The sequence below is a fragment of the Giraffa tippelskirchi genome, chromosome 11 (assembly GCF_054371585.1).
Source record: "Giraffa tippelskirchi isolate mGirTip1 chromosome 11, T2T-mGirTip1v1.2.pri, whole genome shotgun sequence".
Classification (NCBI taxonomy): domain Eukaryota; kingdom Metazoa; phylum Chordata; class Mammalia; order Artiodactyla; family Giraffidae; genus Giraffa; species Giraffa tippelskirchi.
This window is the reverse complement of record NC_137285.1, coordinates 5,497,968-5,508,238: the sequence shown is the minus strand read 5'-3', so window position 1 is coordinate 5,508,238 and position 10,271 is coordinate 5,497,968.

Genomic DNA, 10,271 nt, shown 5'->3' with positions numbered 1-10,271 from the left:
CTGCTCAAAACTCCTCCCTGACTCCCATCACCCACAGAATAAATCCCAAGTCCTTTTGCATGGCACTAGGGCCCTTTCCCCTGGGGACCCTTCCCATTTTTGTCACTCAAACCCTAGGGTCCTGGTCACATCAGGTAGTACCCCTGTCTCTCGAATAGGCCACACTTCCCCAGGCCCCCGGGTCTGCACCCCATGGGTTCCCTCCACTCGGAACACTTCTTCCTATTCCCTGATGAACTCCCAGTGACCTTTCTGCTGTCAGCTCAGATGGTTCCTTCTTAACCAGTTGTTTGGTCTCTAAGTCGTGTCCAACTCTTCTCTTAACCAGCTGTTTAGTCACTCAGTTGTGTCCCACTCTGAGACCCCATGGACTATATATAGCCCCCCAGGCTCCTCGGTTCGTGGGATTCTCCAGGCAAGAATACTGGAGTGGGTTGCCATTTCCTTCTCCAGGGAATCTTCCCGACCCAGGGATTGAATCCGTGTCTCCTGCATTGCAGACAGATTCTTTGCTGTTGAGCCACCAAGGAAACTGCCACTAAATTCTAGCCAGACAGCACAGCCTGCAGAAGGTTCTGGACTTCTTGGTTAAAATGGGAGATGAGTAAGAGCTGGAGAGAGATGTTCAACTCACATTAGCACCCACAGTCTTCCCCTGATGTCATGGAACTGGGAGGAAATAGCTGTCTCACTAGGGAATTCAAACCGATTCATCTCATGTCCCACCCAGGGGACTGCACCCCACTCTTCAAGACACACTGGCGCTATGACTCGCCCCATGGGGTGCTTGGGGCAGGACTCTTTCTCCCCAGCATCCTCTCTGAGCCGAGCCAGTCCCACACGTTTAGAAGGTTCGCTGTTTTTTACGGCTGAAGTTACATCATGTATCCTCTGAAGCAGACATTCCTAGTGTAAATCCCTGCTCCGCCCTTTCCCGTCTGTTTGAAGGATCTCGTTTCCTCAACTATACAAGGGTGGGTTGTAGCAAAGGACCTCAGAGGACCCTTCCCTTCCTATGCTGAGCAGGGAGTCGCAGGGCTTGGAGCCGACAGATCTGTTTTCCACCTGGCAGAGCCGCCCACCCTGACCGTGAGCACTGGGGCTCCCCTGCCGTGTGCTGGAAGCGGCACGCTTGGACCTCAGTGTGGACAGCGGCCTCCGCCCTGTGCCCGGCGCCCACGGAGTCTGAGCTGTGCTTTCTGAACACGGAGCCTGGCACAAGGGGAGCCTGTGCCAACATGGGCTGGGTATGACTCAACGCTCTCTCCCCCGCCTCTCCCAAAGTGCAGTTGCCTTGGGCAGGAGGGGGCTTGGAGAGGGAGCCTGGGCAGGCTGGATGCCTGGAGGGGCCAGACCCCCTGCCCACCAGCTCCCGTGACGCTCCTTTTAGAGCTGTAGGCTTCGTGACAGAGCATTTGGCTGGAAACTTCACAAATAAATGATTTCAGAGAGAATGCAAATGACACAGGAAAATGAGCTGCAGATGGTGCCTGCCGCCCAAAAGAGGGCCTCCCTGGCCCTCTCCCGGGTCCTGCGTCAGCACCCCTCAGGCCCCGCTTCCATCCCGCTGACCCACTGTGGCGTGGAGGAGGTGCCCTGGGGAAGGGGCAGCAAAGTGGGGAAGGCCCAGCTGCGTTGCTGCGCAGAAGAGAGGAGGGAGTTGTCAGAGCTCCCTGTCACCCACCCGCTGACCACCTCCTGGGTGTCAGGCCCTGCCCTGGGGACACTAGGGGGGCTTCATCTGATCCCTCTGGCCCAGGAGGGGGGCAGAAAACCCCAAACTCCAGTGCCTCAGGGGACAACTCTGTGTGAGGCTGGCCCACCTCACAGGCTCATCTCCAGCCTCCCTTTCTTCTTTCTTTCTGCTCTAACTGCACCTGTCCTCACTGTTCTTGCACACAGCAAGCACTTCCTGCCCCAGGGCCTTTGCACTTGCCAGTTCCTGGGCCTGGAAGGCGCTTTCAAATTGCACCCCTTCCAAAGAACTTCTCTCATCACCTGGAGTAATCCCAGCCTTTTATTCCTTATTAAAGCACACCTTTTATGTCCTTCACCCATGTTTTCACAGCTAGGAGCAATGTACTGGTGTGTGTTTACTTCCTCCTGGGCAGAACCAGGGAAGTTTATTCATCAGTGTTTCTCCACCATGCCCTGGAATACAGAGGTACTCAGGTATTTATGGGATGGAGAGGTGTTTGGGTGCTTAAAGAAACAAAGAAAAGGCCATCTGAGCAGGATTCTGAACAGTGAGTAGGAGTTCAACAGGTGGAGGGAAAAGAGGTGATGAGCCAGAAAGGGCAGTGAGGTGTGAGCAGGCAGGCCTGCAGGAGTCTGGTCTGGTGGTTCTGGACATGCAGGGGAGCATCGAATGGCCTGGGCTTAAACCTGGTTGCCCCATTCACAGTGACTTTGGGGGAGTCGCCTCAGCTCTCTGGGCTCAGTTTCCTCATCGCTAAGATGACAGGGTAGAGGAAGGGGGATCTGGGGAGAAGACATACAGTCTTGGCCCCGCACTTAACACACAGTCAGCTGGGTAAGCAAAGTCGCTATCGTTTTCATGCAGAGACTCAGCCGGAGAACTTGTAGGACCCAGACCTGGGAAGAAAGGAAGGGAGGGATGGAGGAAGAAGGAAGGAGGGAGGGAAGGGAGGGAGGAGGGAGGGAAGGGAGGAGGGAGGGAGGGAAGGGAGGAGGGAGGGAAGGGAGGGAGGAGGGAGGAAAGGGAGGAGGGAGGGAGGGAAGGGAGGATGGAGGGAAGGGAGGAATGGAGGAAGAAGGAAGGAGGGAGGAAAGGAAGGACGGAGGGAAGGGAGGAGGGAGGGAGGGAAGGAAGGAGGGAGGGAAGGGAGTAGGGAGGGAAAGGAGGTGGGAGGGAAGGGAGGGAGGAGGGAAGGGAGGAGGAAGGGAAAGGAGGGAGGAGGGAGGGAAAGGAGGGAGGGAAGGGAAGGAGGAGGGAGGGAAGGGAGGAGGGAGGGAAGGGAGGGAGGAGGGAGGGAAGGGAGGAGGGAGGGACGGAAGGGAGGACGGAGGGAGGGGAGGGAGGGAGGAGGGGGAGGGGGGAGGAGGGAGGGAAGAGAAGGAAGAGGGAGGGGAGGGAGGGAGGAGGGAGGGGAAAGAGGAGGGAGGGAAGGTAGGGAGGAGGGAGGGAAAGGAGGGAGGGAAGGGAGGGAGGAGGGAGGGAAAGGAGGTGGGAGGGGAGGGAGGGAGGAGAGAAGGGAGGAGGGAGGGAAGGGAGGGAAGAGGGAGGGGAGGGAGGAGGGAGGGGAAAGAGGAGGGAGGGAAGGTAGGGAGGAGGGAGGGAAAGGAGGGAGGGAAGGGAGGGAGGAGGGAGGGAAGGGAGGCGGGAGGGAGGGAAGGGAGGAGGGAGGGAAAGGAGGTGGGAGGGGAGGGAGGGAGGAGGGAAGGGAGGAGGAAGGGAAGGGAGGACGGAGGGAAGGGAGGGAAGGGAGGGAGGAGGGAGGGAAGGGAGGAGGGAGGGAGGGAAGGGAGGACGCAGGGAAGGGAGGGAGGAGGGAGGGAAGGGAGGAGGGAGGGAGGGAAGGGAGGAATGGAGGAAGAAGGAAGGAGGGAAGGAAGGGAGGAGGGAGGGAGGGAAGGGAGGGATAGGGGAAGAAGAAAGGAGGGAGGGCAGGGAGGAGGGAGGGAAGGGAGGAGGGAGGAGGGAGGGAAGGGAGGAGGAAGGGAGGAGGGAGGAGGGAAGGAAGGGAGGAGGGAGGGAGGGAAGGAGGAGGGAGGGAAGGGAGGAGGAAGGGATGGAAGGGAGGAGGGAGGGAAAGGAGGTGGGAAGGAAGGGAGGGAGGAGGGAAGGGAGGAGGGAGCGAAGGGAGGGAGGAGGGAAGGACGGGAGGGAGGAGGGAGAGAAGGAAGGAGGGAGGGAAAAGAGGAGGGAGGGAAGGGAGGGAGGAGGGAGGGGAGGGAGAAGGGAGGAGGGAGGGGAGGGAGAAGGGAGGAGGGAGGGGAGGGAGAAGGGAGGAGGGAGGGGAGGGAGAAGGGAGGAGGGAGGGGAGGGAGGGAGGAGGGAGGGAAAGGAGGGAGGGAAGGGAGGGAGGGAAGGGAGGGAAGGGAGGGAGGGAAGGGAGCGAGGAGGGAGGGAAGGGAGGGAGGAGTGAGGGAGGAGAGAACAGAGGAGGGAGGGAAGAAAAATCGGGCGCATCTCGTCCATGAGGCTAGGCTGTCAGGGATCCTTTGGCTCTGTACAAAGAGACAAGCTCGAAGGAGAAATCTTGGCTGAGGGCCTGGCCTAGGAATCGTCCCGGTGGGGTGGGGGTGGGATTTGGAGTCACGTGACCTTGGGGCTCTCCTCTGGGGCCTCTGGCTCAAACCTCTACCTCTGCCTTCACCACTCCTCCTCCAGGTTCTAGGCTTTGGCAGCTTTCCCCTGAGACCGTCTCTAGCTCCAAAGCCTTTGCCCAGGTCGTGACCTCTTCCTAGATTGCCCTTTCTTGAGCTGTTGAAACTCTCAGCAAATTTGCAGCCCATCTCTGATGACACGTCGGTCAGGGGCTGTCACTTACGTCCCACCCTCTGGCCACCTACCAAGGAGTGAAGACAGCTGTGGCCTCTGGCTTCAGGGTGTGCACAGGGCACGGATCAAACATGAATCCAGGCTGGGAAGAAGGGCCCCGTCCCCCAGATCCAAAGTTCCTCAGGACTAGGATCAGGTCAGTCTTGCCTGGCACAGAGTAAACAGTCAGCCAACATAAGGAATAAGTAAGCGAACTTACTGAACTGCAGAAGTCAGGATAGTAATTGGCCTCTGTAAACTCAATCCCAGAGCTTCCCTGGTGGCCCATTGGTAAAGAATCCACCTACCAATGCAGGAGACGGGGGTTCAATCCCTGGATCAGGAAGATTCCCTGGAAGAGGGCATGGCAACCCACTCCAGTATTCTTGCCTGGGAAATCCCATGGACAGAGGAGCCCGGCAGGCTACAGTCCTTGGGGTTGCAAAGAGTCAGACACGACTGAGCGACTAAAGAGTGACAAACTCAATCCTACTTCTGTTCCTCACCAGCACCCCATCCCTGTGAGGCAAATCTGATGACCTCCAATCCAATCTGGAGGATGTTGAGGTCCAGGAAGGTCCCAGTCTGGCCGTCCATGACCTCACCTCATCCCCTGCTCCTCCATTGGCCTCAGTTTCCCCCTCTGAAAGGGAAACAGTGTCCTCCAGAACAGGGCCAACTTCTCAAGCTTGTGACATGTCTAGTCTACACACCCCATGCTCTCCAGGGCCCCATGGTTGGTTTAATGTTTTGCTGTTGCTGTCTTAAAGTTCCTAATAGTTTTATCCGAAAACATGTTTTGTCAAGCAAAGTCTCTTGGAACAAAGAAGCACACGTGCAAGCAGACGAGATACATATAACATGGGTGTCCGCTGCTGTCTGTTGCTGTGCGGTACCCGTGTAGCTTTCACGATGCCCCATGAGCAGAGTTCAAGTGGACACCTCCTAAGCGTGGGAATTCAACAAGAAGCAAATCAAGTGCAAGGTGAGGAGTTTGCATCTAAGATTGAGTAAGCAGAGGAGGTTGCCAGCCAGGAGAAGCCCCCATTTCCACTCGAACTTACTTCACATGCAGCAGGAAGGCACTAAGAAACACAAACAGCCAAGGGATCTTGGTAACCTTCCCAACTGCTGTTTACTGATGCCGAAAACGGTGGCAAAGGAAAGGGAGAGTAACCCACTACTACTCCTTCTCTCAGTGTCTCTCCAAAGGCAGGGTCTTGGAAGAATGTGCTTGTATCGAGAAGTGAAAGGAAAAGAGCCGGGTTCGGTTTTGAGCAGCATTTCCACAGTTCTGGTTACGATGCATTTGTACCAACTACAAATGCAAGTTGTGTAATTTCAGTGATTCCGCACATAAACACTCTTGTATTTGTACTTTGAACTGGCGTTGCACAACATGAAACTGAGTGGTGAAATTCATGCTAATAACTTAAAAGTTTAATTTTTCTTCACTTAGACCCACATTAAATAGCAAAGAAAAAACACCAGCGGTTGGAGGAGTCACCGCAGAAGAAAGGGAGAAGCTCTGTATGTCAGTGCCTTTTTTGTGGGTTTTGCTTCCTGCCCTTTGAACAAGGGGCCCACGTTCTTATTCTGCACTGGGCCCCCAAAGTTGTGTAGCCAGCCTGCCCTGAGTGGCCAAGAAGCCAGCCCAGTGTGTCTGAGCTCACTGCCCGCAGCCCTTGGCTCTCCATCTCTGTGGCCTGGCCCCCCTGCCCTCTGTGCTACACGGGGTCAGCTGCCATCAGGACAGGGTGCGAGGATGGGGCTTTCAACCTGGGTTTCACCACCTGGCCCAGAAGCCGGCACGTCAGACTCCACATCCAGAGAGTCAGGTCAGAGCATCTGGACGGGGACCGGGGCCTCTGTGGCCTTTTACACAGCCCCCTGTCCTCGCTCCGAGTGGTACAGCTGCTCACTAAACCCTGCTCCAGATCCCAGAAAGAAAAGCCACTTGGTTTCAGAGCCTGGGCTGCTACAGGCTTTCTGCATCTAGCTCAGTAACCCCAGTCCTGCTGGAAGCCCTTCAAAGGAATCACTGAGCCCACTTTACAGCTGAGAAAACGGAGGCCCTGAAGGCAAGAGTCTGGCCTGCCCAAGGTCACATGACCAGCAGAAGGTCCCACAGGACTCAAATCCCACGCAATATCCCAGCATCCACACAGCGTTCATCCAGCCCCAAATGGGGCCAGACTCTGGGGCCACCAACCGTTCAGGCCCTGCCTGTCCTGCCATGAAGTCACTTCACGGCCAGATCTGTCTCCTCATCTTCAAGCTGACCATGACCGTGGTGTCCACTTCACAAGCCCATCACTATTCCATCGCCACGTCCACCTTTAACACGATAGAGGGAAGGGAGTCTAAGAAAACCTGAGTGTTCAGTGTGTGTAACACGGGCTTTCTCACCCATAAACAAGGTGTTCACGCTAAGTCACTCAGTCGTGTATGACTCTTTGTGACCCCCGTGGACTGTAGCCCGCCAGGCTCCTCCGTCCAGGGGATTCTCCAGGCAAGAATACTGGAGTGGTTTGCCATGCCCTCCTCCAGGGGATCTTCTTGACCCAGGGATCAAACCTGTGTCTCTTATGTCTCCTGCATTGGCAAGCAGGTTCTTTACAATGAGCGCCACCTGGGAAGCCCCATAAACAAGGTGTGATGACCCCACAAACCTCCAAGTACCTGTAGACACAGGTACAGCCACTCACCCCACACATCTCAATGTGAGGGCAATGGAGCAGGGGTTTGCTCTGTTCCCTGTTGGGTCCCTGAGACCTGAAGCGGTGTCTGGCATGCTCAATAACTCTTTGAGCATGAATGAACTATTTGCGAATGAACCAGTGAATGAATGAATTATAGCAATAAAGGATCATATTCTGTTACGTGCAATCCTGAAATCCAAAAGGGCTCTAAAAACAGAAAGTTGTCAGATTCGCATGCCTGGAAGTCTTCAGCCTGCTAATGAGAGTATTCTGATGGTTTCTAACATTTGATGGCAGCCCCACCACCACCCAGGAGCAGGGTGGGGTGGGTCACTGAGTACGTGGTATAGGTCCCGTGTGTGTATGTATGTGTGTGTGTGTGCATGTGCATGCTCAGTCGTGTCCGGTATAGGTCCTACCTTACCCAAATTTCTAAGTTCTCCCAAATTCTGGATTCGGAAACACAGCTGGCCCCAGGGGTTGGATGCAAGATTGTAACAGTAACTATATGAAAAATATTCAATCCAGTACATTATAAATACAACATGACAGTTACAGGTGATAACCAGCCACTATGGACTCTCAGCACCTCCCAATCACCCCATCTCACAGATGGGTAAGTCAAGGCTCCCAGAAGCAAAGTCCTCAGTGTTGTGGGGGTTGGTGGAGCACAAGCAGCCTTGTCAGCTCTTGTCAGGGACTCTGCTCTGCTCCTCCCCCGCCTGGCCTTGGAGCCTCAGTGAGCCCTTTGTCCTCTGAAGGGCTCAGAACACCTGAGGGCTCCTCGTTGGGACAAAGGCTGCTTGGGGTGGCTGACAGGGCTCCAGAGGCACAGCCAGGAAGAATGTGCTCCCACAGGTGAGATTCCCATGGGTCTGGCTCCCCCAACACGGCGAGATGGGCTGTCATGGTGAGATGAAGGTGGTGGCCTTGGTGCCCGGCAACACTGACTCCCATCCCCACGGCCCCCCAGCCCCCACTCCAGCCCGCAACCCACCAGCCAGATCTTCAAGGCTCCAGCCCCAGGAGGAGTAATCCCTACCTCCCAACAGTGGGCAGGAGGGGGGCTGCTGGGAGCACCCACCTGGCCCAGGTCGAGAGAGGGGAGGCACAAAAATCAGGAGACTCCTCCTCCCCAGCCTCTCCTCGCAGCCTCCTTAGCCAACAGCAGCCCAAAGGATGGGAGATTTGACCATGCCATGTCCTGGGTAGAGGACAGAGCATTAATCTAGTGATCACTCTATGCAGGGCACAGAGCAGGGTGGGCAGAACAAAAAAAGACCTGACACCTCAACCTGAAAGACCCAAATTGCACCTGTGCTCTGCCACTGGCAGGCTATGTGTCCTCAGGTAAGTGGCTATGCCTCTCTGAGCTTCATCTGTATCACCCATTAGGGGCTGGCCAATCCTGGCCCTATGCTGAGCGTGATTGAATCCTCATGGTCCCGGGAGGTGGAGCTGTCACACGCTGCCCAGGTGACCTCAGCCAAGTGGCTTCACCTCAACTTCCTTCTCCAGAAAATGGGGCTCATAATAGAGCCAGCTTTCAGTGCTGTCAATATAACTCATGTGTGGAAGTAAAATGCTTCGCTCAAGCCCCTGCACATTGCATCACGTGAGTGTTTCCTATTATTGTTTATTATCACTAGGTCTGCTTTGCAAGGGCTTCCCGGGTGGCTCAGTGATAAAGAATCAGTCCTGAAGGAGACACAGGAGACACAGTTTCCACCCCTAGGATGGGAAGATCTCCTGGAGGAGGGCATGGCAATCCACTCCAGTATTCTTGCCTGAAAAATCCCAAGGACAGAGGAGCCTGGCAGGCTATGGTCCTTGGGGTTGCAGAGTCAGACACGACTGAGCAACTGAGCACCCCAAACCATCAATCGATAAAGTAGAGCCCCCAGCTCACATCAGGGAGCATCACAGCTGTTTCCCTGGAGCCTCTAGGAGTATCCTTCCCCACATCCTCAGACCCTGGAGCTGTACCCTTGGGCCTGGCAGCCTCTGCACACACTCAGATATCACCCAGATCTTTGTATCACTCCCTTCAGCAAAATAAAGTGAGGGGAATGGCTGATAACTAGTGAACTTTGAGGAGAGCCAGAGACTCAGAGACCCTGGGACATGCATCAGGCCCAGGGAATCAGGTAGCAAGTGGGGTCAGAATGCAAACTCTGGGAGCCCAGGAGAGAACAGGGAGACAGAGAGGATGCTTTTTCAGTTATTGTCCTCAGATGCACCAGAGGAAGAGGTCTGGAGGGCAGGGCCCAGTTTCTGAAAGCCCCTTGCTGCTCTGCCTCTCCACAAACTCTGAGCCCATCAAAATATGGTGGTCCTGACCACACAGGGCCTTTGCACACACTTTCACTCTGTCCAGATATCTGCTTGGCTAGCTCCCCAGCTTTCTCAGTCTCTTCCCCAGGCTTTCTTTGGCGAGGCATTCCTAAGCCATTCCTATTTCCTTCCGCAGCTGTATTAGTCTCCTAATAGACTTCACTCAAGACCTGCTGTGGGTTTTGTCACCACAGCCATGAGTGGCACCGGAAGTGTATTTATACATCAGCCAGAGTCTGAGTCTTAGCAATCAGCATTCACCCCCGGACATGAGGCCTGTTCTCTATCCATTAACCCAACAAGGGGGGCTTGGAGCAAGAAAGAGGGAACCACCAAGGGCCCCTTTTATTCAGCCTGTATCTAGTGCAGTCCTACTGTGTGCCAGGCCTTTTGCCAGTTGCTGCAGATACAGAACTGAACAAAACAAACTTCTGCGTGGCGCTGCCCTGCCCTCCAGTTAGCCTGGGACTACGTCTGAAGACAAAGAGCAGTTAGTGACAGGAGGCAGGGTATTTGGTTGTGGCTCTGTGGCTGCCCGGCTGCATGACCTTGAACTGGACATTCTGAGCCTCCGAGTCTTCGCGTGTAAAATAGAGAGATTGAGCAACATTTCTGGGAAGTCTGGGGCAGGATGGCACATGAGGTGCCCAAACGAGCCTTGAGCAATCCCCAGCCTCCTAGTGATGAAGTCACTCCTGTTTCAACTCTCTCCAAGCCCTTTCCATTGCTGG